Genomic DNA, 17,950 nt, shown 5'->3' with positions numbered 1-17,950 from the left:
CAGGACGGCTCATTGGAAAGAGAAAATCAAGGATAAAATTTTGAAGGAGGTTTCACCAACAGATTTAATCATTTATTGGGCCAAAAATCAGGCAGAATATCAGGCTCCGAATTTTGAAAACAAAATCAATTTTCTGAGTTATTGTTTTCAATTTCATTTGTCCAAAGCCTCTTCTAATTGCAGATCCATTGGTCAATGATATCATTTACCAATCACCACACCAAACCAAATGGAAAAGGAGCTGCTTTTAAGGTCCGGACCGGGTGGTTATCCCCCAATGTTGTTGCAGCGATTTTCGAGGCCTCAACAGGTGGTTGTCCATAACTTGCAAAGCCTTTTTGAACAAGTCCTTGGTAAGCTTGATATTGTTTAAACCCAGGTTGAGCCTATTGGGAAAGTCCAAATTAGGGTTGTTGAAATTGAGGCTGCCACGGTTGTTGTCAAGGGATATCTACTTGAATGGTTCATGAGGCACAATACTTGCTAAGGTTTCGCAAATGGGGTAGCAAGCTAAGTGGGCTTGATTGTGGGGAAAAACTCCACAGTTAAGCGCGCTTGAGCCAGAGGAGTTCTGGGTTGGGTGACCTCCTGGGAAGTCCTGGTTACCGGGCGCAAGCCCCAGAAGTGATGATTGATGCTATGTGATTCGTTCTCCACATTTCACTAGTTTCAATCCCACTTCTTCACCCCTGTGAGCATCACCCGATGCAATGAGTGCTAAGTGAACTATTCAAAAATCATGAAAAATTAGTCAGTTACGACTACCTCTCATGGAAATGGTCATACGTTTGAATGACTTACTTAACGCAGTTGAATCCCAAAAAAAATGATATCTAATATAATGCACTGCGTAAATCCCCCATACTTAGATTTAATAGTTGTTGTTGCCTAGCTATGAATGGTTGGCTAGGTTGTGAATAAACTATACCAATGTAAGATTGGGTCTGTCCAAATAAGGGTATACTAACCTGACGTTGTTGTTGAACCTCAGAAACAAGTGATTGTTGTACAACAACCTAAGAAACTTGAACTTCTTGACCCGAAACTTGTGGTTGCAAGGTAAAAGGACCCGTTTGTACCGGTTGAGATATAACAGTTTGAACTTGTGACTATAGTATAGTAGTAAAAACAAGTGTAGTAGGAATAGTTGACACAATTTGCATTGGTTGTGTTGGATACATAAGCCTTGGTTGAACTTGCATTGTTGGTTACCATTGACAAAGTCTAATTTCAGGTTAACCTAAATAATGTGGGATATTACCATATGATGGTCCTCCGGAATAAGGAGGATATGGTGAATAAGCATATTGCTCTCCATATGCTGGAAATCCAATATTTAATTGATACATAGGTCTTTGTTGACTGGATTTCCCAGCTTCATATTAATATGTAGGATCAAACTATTGAGTTCCCGTTAGAGAAGAACCAGGTAGAATTCTAGTTTAGGACATGGTGATGACCATGGTGTAGAAGCCACCCTTGAGTGGGTTCTAGATAAAGAATGGTAACCAACAGGGACGGACAATTCACCATATAGGTGCGACTCAGGAGTGGTAGAAAACATCGAAGGGGTAGCGACAGAAGATTCTACCGAAGCTGCATCAAACGATACAGTCTGGGATGTTGACAGTTGTTCAGCCATAGTTAACTGACCCAAAAGTTGTCCTAAAGAATCAATAGGTACTTGAAAATAAGTAGGATCAAATGGAGGAGTAAAATGAGGAGTATGCGGGTAAAGATAAAGCCCAGCTCCAAAGTGGAATGGGGTTCCATTTGTAGAATCTTCTTCCAATTGTTCCTCTATAGCAATTAAACCTGGTAGAAGAAATTAACCATCTGGTCCATAATATATTTTTGGCGTTGATAAAGTTGAAGTTTCAATAGTTATTGATGTTAGAGGAATAACCAGTTGATCATCTTCCGGTAAAGAAACAACTTTTGAATGTTCAAATTCAAAGTCCAGATGTTCGAGTAAATGAATAACAGTTTTAGAAAGAGGCTCTTGAACAACTTTAGGTTCTGATGTAACTTCTGTTTGAACTGTGATAGGTTCTGGATTAACTTCTGGTTGAACTGATTCAAGTTCAGAAGTAATTTCTTGTTGAGCAACTTCAAGTTGAGGATAAACTTTTTGTTGAGCAACCTTGGTTACTGTTTCACTAGGATCAGTGCTAATGTCCTCAGGTAATTGTGAAACTTCGCCTTCAGAAACAGATGTACTAGAAATGGTTGGAGTAACTTGAGTCTCATTACTTACTGAAATAGATGATTCAGGTAACATAGATGAAGAACTAGGAGTTTTTGATGTACCAGACTCAAATAAGTGAGACCACTTTGACCAAATAGGTGTAGCTTCAGGTGGAAAAGGTGGTTTGCTCGCATTTCTTTGTGAACGATGGGGTAAGGGTTGATGTTCTCCCATGATTTCTGATTAATTTTATTATCAAAAAAGAAATAAACAAAAAGAGGTATACTAGGAAAAAGGTTAACCAAGCAACTATGAACTGCAGAACACCTCCTGGCTAACCAAGAAGTACGGGCAGGTAATCTCCCAGAATGCTATGTTCAGTGTATCACAGTGTACAAGGTGGCCGACTCAGTTACTCAAGGATGGATAAAAATCTAGAGTTGTCCCCCCATATATCCTTGAAGGTATGTGGAGGCCCAGTTCGTATAAGCGTTGTCTAATGTAAAACCACACAGTGAGAACATTCCCATATACTTTACGTACCGTAACATTGCCCGATATACCTTAAGGTACGTGGACGAGCTATGATATACTCACGTACATGGAATGAGGTATCACACTCGGGATGTATTGCAAACAAGTTAGTGACTTCTTCTTTTTTTTACGACGTCAGAACACGTCTCTAGCCCAGAACCACTAAATGTTCTCGTTAACGACAATGCTCCATTAGGTAAATTGATGTTAATTTTAAGTTGATCTTGCTTAGGAATTTTCCTTTCAAGTTCACCACATGATGTATTATGAAATTCCTAGGAATTCAACTATCATGATAAGCATTCTTTCCATTCAATTTAATAATGAAAATCCTAGCTACTTAGGGATAGAGCAATCAGATTTATTTCGATCAAAGAGCAAAGAGCACAATATAATGCAATTTCCCTACACTGTTACTATGAACACACACAAACTTTTTTAGTGCAACATGCATGTATTTCTTTTTGATTTCCTTAATGTGAATATGAACAAAAGTAAATATGCACATATAATCAATCAATCTTTCATAAGAACGAAGACTTTTACGATAGTTCTAATTCGAAGGAAGAGAAGAATTTATGACACTTTATTTCGAATGTAGATTAATCAATTATATTCTAACTTTGACTATTGATAGATAATGATAAAGAAAACATTAATAAACATTAATCAATAAAAATCAAAATTGGGCTAGACCAAGAGATAGAAACTTATTTTCTGAGACATAACATTCATTAATCAATCAACAAACAAAAAAACAGAGAAAAGTTGGCAAAAACACTCTCCAAAGATGGGAAACTGATCCTAGGAGGATTAGCGCATCCCAGAGTGGGAGACAGTGTGCTTCAAAGCACTGTCCCTAAGCCAGGGGTACTCTGCAGCGCACTGTGTCCCTCACAAGCCTATGCTAGAGATAGTAAACCATTTCAACAGGCATTTTGACATAGTTTTGACCAATTTTTCAATGTAAAGAGCTGAATTACAATCTATGAAGACAAATAAGGTCTGCAAGGATGTCCTTGGAGGTGGATAAGCTACTAGGAAATAGGATCTTTCCCCAGTGGAGTGGCCAATTTGTTTTGGAGAATTTGGTATCTACAGATAAATACTAATTCCCTAGATAAGTAGCTGTATCTAGAACAATAGTTTAAAGTGTTTTAGACTTTTCCTATAAGAAATAGATAACATGAGAAGATAAGAAGATCTACTTGTAGTTCCACTTTCCTCTTGTCTCCCTTGTATCGATCCCATCCCTCCTTCCCATACTTAATACACTTGAGAAATACCTTGTAAACAAAATAGAAAACAAATAACCGATCAAAGAATGCGATCTATTGAATACAAGTGAAAGGAATTAGATACAATTCACACATATAAGCATTATGAAACAATACAAACATATGGGAAAAAGGTTCAAAAACTTTATTAGATAGAAGAAGGAATTACAACCATTGGTGTCTCATTCAAAGCAATTCCTCCAACTTGGATCCCATCCACATCAGATCAAAAGCATGACAAACATATAGCATTACAATACTTGCTTCAAAGCCAAATCTCATAGCAGCATTATCTCCTTACAATTAAACATAATCCAGCCCCTAATCGCTTAGATGAGTGGTCAATTTATAGGAAGATGAAGGAGGTTTTGTCATAAATGGTGGCATTGAATGGCCTTCCATTCTTAGAATTAGTTCCATGGAGGAAGGGATGAGAGGACGGGATGCACCTTAACTCATTCCTCATCCATTTTCGAGCTCATAGGAGTTGATAAGTGAGGGAAGCTTTTAGATGACTACAAAATATAAGAATATTCCCCAAACCCTATGTGAATTTTGCTCATTCTCGCCCAACGTAGGTGAAATGAAGCCTAAGTGCTCTGCAAAGCACCCTGGCAGTGGACTCAACTGCTCTGTAGCACAACTTTATAAGGGCTTACTTGTGCTGGTCCCTCTAGAGACTATTTCTAGACGTCTTCAAGTCATGAAACTATCTGGGAAGGAGACATTCAAAGGGGTGACTTGTTTAGGGCATGAAGCAACTGAAATTAGGGTTTGATGAGCCCTAAAACACTGAACTAGATGTTGGGAATTGATGTGCCCAACTGAATCTGTAACACTCTCTTCCAAGGTGCCACGGTCCGCCATTCTTGTGAGTGCCACTATGCGTAGACTAGGTACAATGTATTCCATTGTCATCACAGCTTCGATGCCATACACAAGTCTGAAAGACGTTTTCCCAATCAACTTCTTCCAAGTTGTTTTGTAGGCCCATAACACCGCTGGTACGCGCACATCCCAGTCACTTTTCTGAGCGTTGCAGACCTTTGTGAGTGCATTCTCCAATATTTTATTGAATGCTTCCACCATTCCATTAGCCTACGAGTGATAAGGCATGCTCTTTTGATGATAAACATGAAATTCTTCTGTCAATGAGTTGATTGTTTCGTTAAGGATGTTTGTACCGCGATCACTCATAAAGATCTTTGGATAGCCAAATCTCATTAATACATATTTAGAGAGAAACTTTGTTGTTGTCATGCCAGTACAATCCTTCACAGGCTGCGCCTTTGCCCACCTGGTCAATTACTCTGTAGCGGTGATGATGTACCACGCACATGTTTTCTTTCCTCGAGGCTGAGTTGGTCCCACAAAGTCGATCGTTCATTTCTCGAATAGTTGCAATGTCACTTGTGGTATCAATGGTTGTTCGTACCTCCACAATGCCCTGCCAGTCCTTTGACATGCATCATAGGCCCTACAATATGCTTTCGAATCCTTATGCAGAGTTGGCCACCACAATCCAGCACACAGAACCTTCTGTGCTGTCACTTTTCCTACATAATTTCCTCCTGCAGATCCTCCATAAGCCTCCATGAGGATGCTGGTTCTCTCAAACTCAGGTACATAGCGTTGCAATATTTCATCCGACCCCATTTTGTACAAATATCCTGCAATGACAGAGAAGTTTGTTGCATGCATTGCTAACTCCTTCTGCTAGCTTGTATACCCTTCTGGAGTAGTCCTCATTGTCAAGAATTTTATGATATCTTCAACATGACCGTCTGTGACGCGTACTGCAAAGAGCTGCACGTTAGGCAGTCCTTCCTCCAAATTAGTGCGCTCCTCTCCTGTTTTGATGCGCGGCAGATGATCTGGTCCCATGTTCAATCGTCCAGGCTTCACAATAAATTCAAAATCATACTCCTCGAATAATAACAACCACTTGCAAATCTTCGGCCCCCCAACATAGGCTTATTAAATAGGTATTTTAATGTAGAATGATTCGTATACATCTTAAAATGTCCACCCAGCAAATACTGCCTGAACTTTTGGAGCGTGTATACCATGGCTAGTCCTTCATGCTCTGTAGTGGAATAGTTCTTCTCAACCTTCGAAAACTTTCTGATCACGAATCTTATATGATGGTCCAATTCCCCCTCGCCCACCTGTGTTATCATGGATCCCAGTACGATACATGAGGCGTCCACATGCACATGATATTCCTTCATCCAGTCCAGAAAGACTAGGATTGGCGTGGTGACCATTTTCTCTTTTAGCACGTCTAAGCTCTTCTGGAATTCATCACTCCAACAGGATGTAGCATCATTTTTCAACAACTTCTCCATGGGCGCGGTGATCTGGGCATATCCCTTGATGAACTTCCTATAGTATCTAGTATGCCCCAGGGTTGCGTGCAACTGTTTCACATTCCTTATTACCTCCAAGATGATTATCACCGCGATCTTCGCGGGGTCTACCATCAATCCCTATCTCCACACCACATGCCTTAACAGGATCCCAAAAGGGTCACAAAATAGACACTTCTTCATATTGAGCACAATATGGTATCTTTGACACATATCTAACATTAAGCGCAGATTGTGCCACATAACGCTTGACCAATCCAAACACTGTCCAATCGTCAAGGTACACCTCCAAGAACTTATGAATGAAGTCTTTGAATGCCGCAATGACTACGTGCGAAAATATTTCTTGCGCGTTCTTCAGCCCAAAAGGCATTACAGTATATTGAAAACATCCCCATTCCATCACAAAGGTAATATTTCTTATATCTTCAAGCGTGATTTTGATCTGATGATACCCAAAGAACCCATCAGTGAAAGAGTATGCTTCTTGGCCACCTACATTATCGAGGACTTCATCAGTGGATGGGGTTGGGAAGGGGTCATGCACACAAGCATCATTTAGCTTCCAAATATCCACTCATATCCTTATTTCTTCTTTCTGTTTCTTTTCCTGAACTACTATCGGGCTTACCCAATCAGATTCTTCTACTGGTTCAATAATTCCTGTTGTAGGCATCTTATCGAACTCAGCATGAACCCTTTCCTTATAATTAGGATTAAGGCAATAAGGTCTTTGTTTTACATGCTTCGCATCCAGTTTTAGGGTGATCTTCATGACACCTAGGTCTCCTATTATCCCTTTTAGATCAGAAAACTTTTTGGGGAACAAACCCTGATATTCGCGGAGGATCTCATTGACCTTGTCTACTATCTCATCATCCCAATAGTCCCCAATCTCTACGCATTTTGGTTTCAACTATGTGCCAATGTTGACCTGTCATGTTTTCACTAGTGCAGCTATGTTAGGATCCTCTATCTATGGACCTTCAACCTCACATTGACCTCCAGTTTCTAGAATATTAACTTTTCGGGGATCCTCGTCTTCTTCTTCAATGGTCATGTTATAACATTCCAGTGCATGGCTAAACTAGGTAGTCCAATCAGGTTTGATCAGGTCTAAGGGATATTGTGGTATCCTAAATAATCCTGCTTTAACCTCCTGTAGTGTCGCGTCAATACAATCAAACTCATCCTCAAAGTTGAACGTCATTAAAAATTCCTGGTGCAGCATGTCGCATTCTTCAATTCCATGGTAGAGCTCGGTTTCCAAATACCAATTCATCGGTATGACGCCCAAGGTATGACAAAATAGGTGCACCCATTCACGTTGGGGCTTCGTGCCATAAGCCTTATTCCATTTAGCTAGGTGATCACCCAGGTCATCTCTTCCATCATACTTATTTGTCATCTGCACTTTTGGCTGCCCAAAACGTATTCTCATCATCCTCCTATAGTCGCGCCAATCACTGAAAATATCCTTGTGCGTACCCTACCATCTTGTAGGCATAGCGCACAGTACCCAATCTAATGCTTAGAAGCGATGTTTCTCTGGTACTTCTCTTTCAAATGCATCCAAAAGGAAATCAACATCGGTTAGCCCATTACAATGAGGCAGATCCTTGACTTTACATGACACACAATGCAATGCCTTGGTCATCATATTACAATGCAGCTTCGAAACTTCATGCAGCCAGTTCTACCAATGTTCCAATTCTTCATTCGAATCTGACGTGTAGGAGCTTTCACGATCCCATGCAATACATCCATTCACTGTTCGATTCACCCAATCTTGGTCTTGCATCGTTACCTTGTAAATCTGGTCCAGATTGTCATCGCTTTCATAATCTCAGACTGGTTCTATATAGCGCACTCCCTTTGTGGGATCTAGTGGCACCACTACTTAGAGTGACTTGTTTTCAAATATCATCTTCCGTTTCTTCAGGTTGATTACCCCATTCATGTCAGTGGCCCAATCGATTCCAAGGAGTGCAGGGTAGGGATTGCTATCATCCACAATCTCTATTACCTCAAAATCGCTAGTGCACTTGCGCCCTTGATGTCAACTATGATCCCTTGTAGCCTCCCCATTGGGATAATTTTATGTTGATTTTCCATTCTTAACTATATCGGAGACCACTAGAGTTCAGGTCTCCCCACTTTCCTAGGTATGTTTTGGCAGAACATTCACGTCAGACCCCAGATCTAGGATTACTTGGTCCATCTCATATTCCCCTATCTACGTGGTGAGTCTCATCTCTCGTATGGTCATTGCCTTATGCTTGACATGCTTCTTGATCACGCACCGGTTCACCAGTAGCGCCATCCTTACCATCGCATCGATTGATTAGTTCTTGCACGCCCTTCACAGCCTTACTGTCACAGAGCAGCTTCATGTAGGTCTCCAAGAATATGGTAATCATGGATGGGTCCATTTCTTCAACTGGTTTTTCCTGACTTTCGAAGGTAGAGGCCTTAGTGAAGCTTTTTTTCACTTCCATAAATGTTTCTTTTGCGCACTCCAAATCAAACCCAGACTCCTTTTCTGGTGCTTTGTGGACCGATTCACCTTCTGCATGCTGGTTCCCTTTATCCTCCCTAGCCATGGTTCTGCTCTACAACATAATGTTTACCTTAGGGTTCTCCTCACGACGCTCAGCCCTCATCATCTAGAGGTTCTGCGACGGCTGCGGAGGATGTGCCCCCTTTTGCGAATATTAGCCAACAATGTTGGGCAATTCTTAGTCACATGGTCAAACTCGGTAGAGTAGCGGCATGAAAATCACGTCGGATTTAGACAGTCCCTTGCGTAATGTCCTCGGCCTCTGCAATTGTAACAAATCAACTGTCCTCGGCCTCCTCAAGGCCCTCCTCCACCTCGGCCTTCGCCGCGCCGCTGATACTCACCTCACATTCCCCCAACGCCTTGTTCTGGAAGCCGCGTTTTCGTCTGCACTTTGTATGTGGGTGTCCTTTCCATCCTGAATTCATAACTTTGGCAATTGCGCTCGTCATGGCCTACTGATTGAAAAAAATTGTAGAATAGTTGTTGCAGTGTTTATACAAATTTATGTAGCAAATGTCAATTATCAGTCCTGCTACCTGACATATAGCACGCCATAGCATAGGCCCTGTACTTGGCCCTGTCATGGCTTTGATCCGGATTTAAATAGGAATGCAATAAATTACAGAGATAACCATAAATACAGAGATTCGATAACCATAAATATAGAGATGCAATGGAAATAATACTTCATTTCATTAATGTAAAATACTGAAATATGCTTACAAACAGTAATGGAAATAAACCAGCTAGGGCGATGGTAGCTTATCTCTGAGAAGAGATGTAGTGGCTACATGCCTCTGAACTATGTTACAATGAAGCTCGAAGGCCTATTTATTGTTGAGAAACAATGGAAAACCGTTAACATCCCAAAACCTAACCCTAGAAGATGAAACGCCAAATTGTGGGCCCCGTTTGGGTAAATTGGTACATCAATTTCCTGGGGTCGTAACTTTGGCATACGATCTCTGTTTGACGCGTACAATAGCTCGTTAGAAAGATCTATCTGAGCACTACCACTTTGGGAAAAGAAACTTGTGCCTAGATTTCCCCAAAAATGTCGTTTAGGGCCTCAAAATGGCAACGGAAGTTCAGGACCCGAGAAAATGCTAAAAATTATAAACTGTGCTACAATTTAGGAAACTAAAAAACTGAAATAGACAGTTGTGGGGGTCCAAATGGGATAGGTGGGTGGCCACCAACATCCACCTGGATCATTCCTCCCCCCTTAGGAAGCAATGGTCCCCATTGCATTGAGTTCCTCCCTGCGATGAGGAGGGTTCTGCTGAGCTGGGTCTTTGGTGAGCTGTTCTGCAATCTCTGATGTGTTCAGTAATGGTGGGAAGTGTGGTTGAGGGTAGTACACATTGAATACTTGGTGCAGGCAAAGGAATGGAGGAATGCTATGCTCCAAAGCATTATTTCCCACAACCTTAGTAATGGTGTAAGGACCATGTCAGCGTGGTCGGAGCTTTTGATGGGCTCTTGTAAGGCGTTCTTTCTACAGATGCAACCAGACTTTTTTGCCCACCTGAAGCTTGTGTGGTACCCCTGTGGGTGAGGAGAAGTTGTTCTTGTGTTCTGTCATGATCATATTCCTTTGATACTGCTGCTGCATGGAGGAACCCTTTGCGGGGGTCATGGATGTGGCAACGATCTTCCCCTTGCTTTGGGAGCGAACCAAACAGATGAATTTCCTAGTCTGGGAGATGAGCTTGATGCCTTTCTTAGCAGTGATCAAAGAGGTGGTAGTAGGTGGGGCTACCTCCTGTATCCTGTATAATGAATCACCCAGAGAAATTATGATAGTGTGAGGCCTTGACTCATACAGAGCATGTCGCCTTCACAAGTATGGCTGGCCTAATAACACATCACAAACATATAGAGGTGTAACATCACACAATACCTCGTCTGTGAAGGGCTTGATGTTGTAGGGAAGGCGACACTGCTGGTGAACTTTGAGATCTCGTCCTTCATGAAGCCACCTGATATTGTATGGCTACTGGTGTGGTGTAGTCGGTAGGCCCAACCACTTCACGACCTCTACTGAAATGAGGTTCTTTTGGCTACCACTGTCGACAATGAATTGCAGCGGTGAACCCTTCACCCACATCTGTGAGTGGAAAAGACGCTCCCCCTCCTCTTAATCTTCAGGTTCATTCTCCTAGATCTTGGCGGTGGCAACAGTGGCATTGGGCTCCGCATCAATGATCTGCTTCCCTTTGCCATTCCCCTTGTTGGGTTCTGGTTCAGGGTCAGAACATGCATCTGATTCAGAAGCCTTCAACTCGGCCACCAGCGACTGCTTGGTCCGACACTCACTTGTGTTATGAGTGGGACTCTTGTGGAACTCACACCACTTTCCTATGTCCTTCTTTGACTTCGTGGTGTTGTTCTTTCCTTGTGGCTTCAACAGGTTGTCCTGGGTCACCCCACCTTGGCTTTGTCCTTTGGTCTTCGGATTTGTAGATCCAAAGTCTTGCCTCTTCTATTTGAACTTTTACTCGATTTAGACAGAGTATTGGTATGCCGTTCTGAGTGAGGAGATGTTTAGGAACTCCATCTCTTCCTGGATGTATCTGTGTAAGAAGCCGTGGTATTTGAGTACCAGATGCAGATCAGAATCTTTGATAACCAACTGTGTGCGAAGGGTATGAAAAATGTTGGTGAACTTTGGCACATCTTGGTCCCGCCCCTATCGCAGTGTCGTCCATCTGATGTAATTGTCCTCATAGCTTTTGACAGGGTAGTACTGCTCCTTGATGGCATCCTGGAATGAATCCCAAGTGGGTGTGGCTTTAAATAGTGAGCCCATACTTTCATTCTCCTGCTCGTAGTAGGTTTCCCACCAGTGCTTGACTTGGTGGGTTGCTTTGAGAAGAGCGAAAGCAATCTTTTCCCGACTCGAAAATTCATGAATAGAAAAATAACCATCTAGAAGATTTAACCATTTATCTACGGCATCTGCATCTATTTTACCCTCGAATATGGGGATTTCAAAATTAACTTGTACCTCAAACGGTGTGGCATTTCAAGAGTGGCTGTTGGAAGCCGATGCGTCGCCTCTGGGTAGCCACTGAAGGATCTGCGCAAAGCTATCCATCATCGGTTTCCTTTGCCACTCGAGGGATTCTTCAAGTAATATTTTGATAGGATCTCCTGCCCCCTCATCTTTCTTTTCATTTTCCATGGGAGGCGGTCAAGATTTGCGAGGCTAGTCTTGCAAAGGTTCGACCAGTTCAAGCCCTAACTCCTTATATCCCGACCTTGTTGGGGACATGCAAAGAAAAACAGAGAAAAAAAGCAGACTGCTCTGATACCACTGATCCGGATTTAAATAGGAATGCAAAAAATTACAGATATAACCATAAATACAGAGATGCAATAACCATAAATACATAGATGCAACGGAAATAATAATTCATTTCATTAATGTAAAATATTGAAATATGCTTACAAATGGTAATGGAAATAAACCAGCTAGGGCGATGGTAGCTTATCTCTGAGAAGAGATGTGGCAGCTACATGCCTCTGAACTGTCTTACAATGAGGCTCGAAGGCCTTATTGTTGAGAAACAATGGAAAACCCTTAACATCCCAAAACCTAACCCTAGAAGATGAAACACCAAATTGTGGGCCCCATTTGGGTAAATTGGTACATCAATTTCCCGGGGTTATAACTTTGGCATACGATCTCCGTTTGACACATACAATAGCTCATTAGGAATATCTATCCGAGCACTACCACTTTGGGAAGGGGTTCAAAACGGCTCTGGAAGTTTAGAACCCGAGAAACTACTAAAAATAGCAAACTATACTACAATTTAGGAAATTGAAAAAAACTAAAAGAGACAGTTGTGGGGGTCCAAATGGGATAGGTGGGTGGCCACAAACATCCACTTGGATCAGGCTTCTAGTCATAGAGGCATTAGTCCTCCTATTGCAACATAGTTCATGAACACTGGGAAGTGATCCTTGCCATGCCCCTAACCCTTGCATTTTAAGCACCAAACCTCTTCGCGTGCCTTTAGTCGAGCAGTTATGTCCTACTTCAGACATTGCATTTTGAGGTTGAACTCCTTGATTTGGATCTTGCATCGGTGTTTCATGCAGTCTCATTGCAATCTCTAGGCTTCTGTCTGAGTTGTAATCCTTTGTTGTGACAGTGCAACCCTTAGGTGAGGTAGGAGGGAATCCATGAACCATTCGCAGTTCTACCCCTCCGTCAAATTCATATTAGCTTCACAGATTTTACACTTCAATCTTTGATCTAACTCCTAAGGGGTCTCACCTAGTTTCATCGCAATTTCCTTGAATCCCACAATCGACTGTGCTTTAGACTTAGGCTTACTGAATTCTTTATTTAGCGTGGTTTGTATCTCTGCCAGCGTGGCTTCCAGGTTTTCATTAGAGTACTTGATGTACCAGGTTAGCACACTATCCTGCAAAGCACTAACCAACATTTCCTTCTTCATGTGATCATCCACGATGCCCTTAGATTCCCATATAGCCTTTATGATGAACCAAAATTGATCAGAGTCCTCATTACCTACACCCTTTAAGACAAATAATTTTACGGACTTCACCATATTTAAAAGTGGAGGTGGTGGTGGTGTGCGTGATGGGGTGAGTGGTGGAGTCGAGGATGGAGGTGGTGTGAATGGATGTGATGAGGGTGGAGGCAGTGTTGGTATTTTTGGGAACCCTTGTCTTATCAACTAATTAGCACTCAGGGGAGAAATCTGTGATGTTCCTTCGTCATCACATAAAGGATGTCTAGTTAGTGGGGTATACTCATGACCTTTTCTTCCTTCGTCCCTGAAAAATTTTCCACTTTGGGTAGCTCCAAACATTAAGGTAACTACATAACCCGTTGTTCACACAAGATCATCTTAATCCAAGTATTTAGTGATTTTAAATACTTGCCTCACAGTCCTTTGAAGAAGTGGCACTCTGCTTCACTATAACTGATAGAGGTATCGACCGAGAACTCGGTCACAAATCCTCCTGTGATGTGGTCCAGCCAATGGTCGACAACATGCACAATCTTATATTTAGAAGCTTCCAACCTCCTTACTAGCTCCGGTGTCCAAACAATCAGCTTTTCAAGCCTCCAGCTTCCTTAACCATCTACCAAATTCACGATCCACTCGTATAACTCAATCAGGAAGGAACATAAGAAAATTTCATGTATTTTTGTGTACAAGTATATGTCCAACCAATGTTCTTTCATCAATCGTGGATTCTTGTTTCTTGTGCCACAAATTCATGGATATTTCTGTCCAACTAGGTTTCAATTTCTTTCTTAGTTAGATTCCAATGATACGACATCGCACATCTCTCATGCAGATCCCAGTCCTGGCAACAAAAACATTTGTTGGATTGATGGGCCCTAAACCAGGTTCAGAGTTAGTCAACCAATGAAATCCCTACATTACTGGCCCTTTCGGCATTAGACCTTGGAGTGCGGACTGAAGTCTGACCCGAAGCAGTATGGGGGGATGCAAGAACCAAGTTTCCACACCCTGAGATGGTCATGATGTCAATATATACTTTTTGATCCTGCCTTTGTGCAGATTGATAAGCGTTTAGGACTTATCGATGTTCCTTCTCTTCCATCCTTAAGTTCCTATGCAAAGGTACCCAGTTGATCTTCACGTAACCCTAACCTGAGGTCCGGGCACTTACACACCTCTTGTGACTACGTTACTATATAAATTCCCAAGTTATCTTAAGTGTTACCTAATCTACCATGCATTTACAGTTACCTTCACATAATCCTTTATTCTTGCTTGCGTTCAATTAACAGATATAATCGAATACATTCACACATTAAATAAGAATTATAATGTAAACCCAGATTGTATCGTAATATAATGAGATGCATTAAACAAAGACAAAATACACAGTCATTTGCAGAATACTTATTTTTATTGATATCTCAAGTTTATTACAGACTCTATCCACCCTGCGCACACAGCTGCAAGGGTTTGCACACTTAGCTGCGGACTTCCACCCTAGGCCTCTGCGCACTCAGCTACAGAGCCTCTACCTACGCTAAGACCTAAGAACACTTAGAAATTCTTACCCAAAAATCTTCTCCTCCTCTTAGACTCTTTTAAGACTACCTTTTTATACAATCCCATGGTCCATGGACCATGGGTAAATCTTTACAACCAACATGAGACTTTACAAAACAATGGTGGACAACCCTTTGACATCGTCACACTCCGTGACCACAAAATGTGGATACTTTACATCATTATTATAAAATTTGGGCCTTTTTCCCCAAAAAATGGCCTTTTAGCCCCAGAACTAGCTCTTGGGGGAACCTGTTCCCAACAACATTCCATATGTAATGTGGGAAGCCTTGATAGACTTGATTTAGAAAAATAGTGACCACAGGAAGTTGGCATTGAAGGACAAGCTTCAGAAGATCAAGATGGAGAAGGGAAACACAATATCATAATACTCGAGCAGGTTCACCCAATATTGGGATGAACTTAGGAGTGTTGGTATTACAGTCATTGAATATGATCTAGTAAGCCTAACACTTCTATGCCTTCTCAAGAGCTAGCACAACTAACGGGATTTAGTAAATGCGAGGGAGACGCTACCAAATTGGGATCATTTGTGGTCTGACTTGGTTCAAGAATAAATAAGGCGGGACACCAAAGATGGAACCTCATCCAAGCATTATGATGAGGAGAATTGTGTCTTGGTTGGAAAATAAAATAAAGGGAAAGCGAAGAAATCCCAATCCAAAGGATATTCTGGTCAGGCGGGCAAGAAGAAATACTTGTCCAAGATTAAATTTTTTCATTGTCATGAGCTAGGAAATTATGCCATGAAGTGTCTGCACAATAAGGTTAACAAGAAACCCTAAGGAGGAGCAGTAGGTGAAATTGCATGCATGGTAAAATTAGTGATGGGTAATGTGTGCTATATGGATAGTGGAGCCTCATTCCATATGATGCGCAACAAATAATTCTTCAGTGAGTTGGAGGAGAAGGACCTCCAGATGCACATTGAGATGGGAGATGATGGAAGGTATAACACAACTGGTATTTGTGCAAATACTTTTCAGAGGGAGTCAGGTTCTCCTCTCATATTAAAATATTCCATGTATGTTCTGGGTGTGAAGAATAATTTAATTTAAGTTTCTATTTGGAAGACCATGGATACAATGTGATATTTAGCAAAGAAAAGGCTTTCCTTAGACATATCACCATAGGATAAGTGAAGTGGTTTAGGGTTCGAGTGAAGAACCTTTACAAATTGGATGTAGAAGACTATGCTTCTTTGAGGAAAAAAACAAGGAAAGTGTAGAGACGAGACATTAGTGAATTATGGCATAGGAGACTTTTCCATTTGTTGCATGGAGCCTTGAAGATCATGCAACAAATTTCTATAGGATTTCCCAATGGTGCAATAGAGTAGTGAGATACATGTAAAGGGTGTACACTGGGGAAGTACACCAAAGCCACCTTTCATGATAAGGACAATATAGCACAAGAAGTCCTTGAAAGAGTTCACTGAGATGTGTGTGGACTGTTCTTGACAACCTCCATGGCCAAGCATAGGTATTATGTTATATTTTTAGATGATTTCTCATGTAAGTACTGGATTTTCTTCATGTAGAATAAAGACCAAACATTCTCCAAATTTTGTGAATTTAAAGCACTTGTTGAGAAATACACTAGGAAGAAAGTGAAGGCTCTCAAGAGTGATAACGACAGTGAATATGTGTCGAATAAGTTCAATAAATTTTGTGCATCAGAAGGCATTCGATAGGAGTTAATAACACCCAATAATGCACAACAAAATGGGGTGGCTGAGAGGAAGAATATAATTATTGTGGGAGTTGCATGGGCTATGTTACATTATCAAGGTCTACCATTGCACTTGTGGGCTGAAGCATGCAACACAACTGTATATGTGTAGAACAGGAGTCCTCATCGGATTTTCAGGATGAGTACACCAGAAGAAACTTTTTTAGGGAAGAAACTAGTTGTATCACACTTCAGGATCTTTGGTTCATTAGTTTCCTTTCATTTTACAAAGGATGTAAGGAAAAGTCTATGGCCGATAGTTGAGTTGGGCATATTTGTGGGGTACACTGATACACCTAAATCTATGAGGTGTACCTTCCATCTCACAGGATGAAATTTATTCATAGAGATGTGAAGTTTGATGAAGAAAAGGCCATGAGATGTTCCCTTGAGAGGGAGCTTCAGTGCACATGAGGATATTTTGGCTCCAAAGGAAGAACCTCAGGATGATGTGGAGCAACCACAAGCATAGGAGAAGCGAGTGGAAGTGCCCGCTCATGCAGAGACATCTAGAGATGGTAGGAAGCGCACTAGGGAAGATGACAGATTATTGCATGATGCTAGAGAGAATGTGGGAGCAACCACATCACGATGCAGACATAGGAGGTCACCAAATCAGTACACTATGTACATGGCTCTGATGAGTGAGCATGTTGAGACAGAATCATCCTCGTTCGAAGAAGAAGTGCAAAAGCGAATAAGGATTGATGCCATGGTAGAGGAATATGATTCCATAGTCAAAAACAGTGTTTGGGAAGTTTCCCCAAGACCAGAAAATAAGTCAATGGTAGGGTCAAGGTGGATCTACAAGGTGAACCAAGTAGCAGATGGAAGCATCAAGAAACACAAGGCCGTATTTGTGTCTAAGGGGTTCTCTCGGGTGGATAGAATTGAATACGAGGAGATCGTTGCTCAAGTAGAAGGGTACTCTACAATCATATCAATTCTAGTGCTTACTGCGCAAATGGGATGGAAGATACATCATATGGATGTGAAGAAAACTTTCCTTAATGGAGTGATTGAGGAAGAGGTGTACAATGATAAACCGAAAGGACTTGAGACCTTTGATAGAGAGTCGCATCTGTGCAGACTCAATCGAGCACTGTATGGATTGAAATAAGCACCCCATGTGATCAAAATTTGGATTAGGGGCCAAACTTTTCTAAAAAATGAAAGTGTATGGAATTGAT

Source organism: Pinus tabuliformis, chromosome 7 (assembly GCF_031772625.1).
Source record: "Pinus tabuliformis cultivar Carrire ecotype Pingquan chromosome 7, CPIR1, whole genome shotgun sequence".
Taxonomy (NCBI): Eukaryota; Viridiplantae; Streptophyta; class Pinopsida; order Pinales; family Pinaceae; genus Pinus; species Pinus tabuliformis.
The sequence above is the reverse complement of the archived record's forward strand: the minus strand, read 5'-3'. Positions refer to the sequence as shown.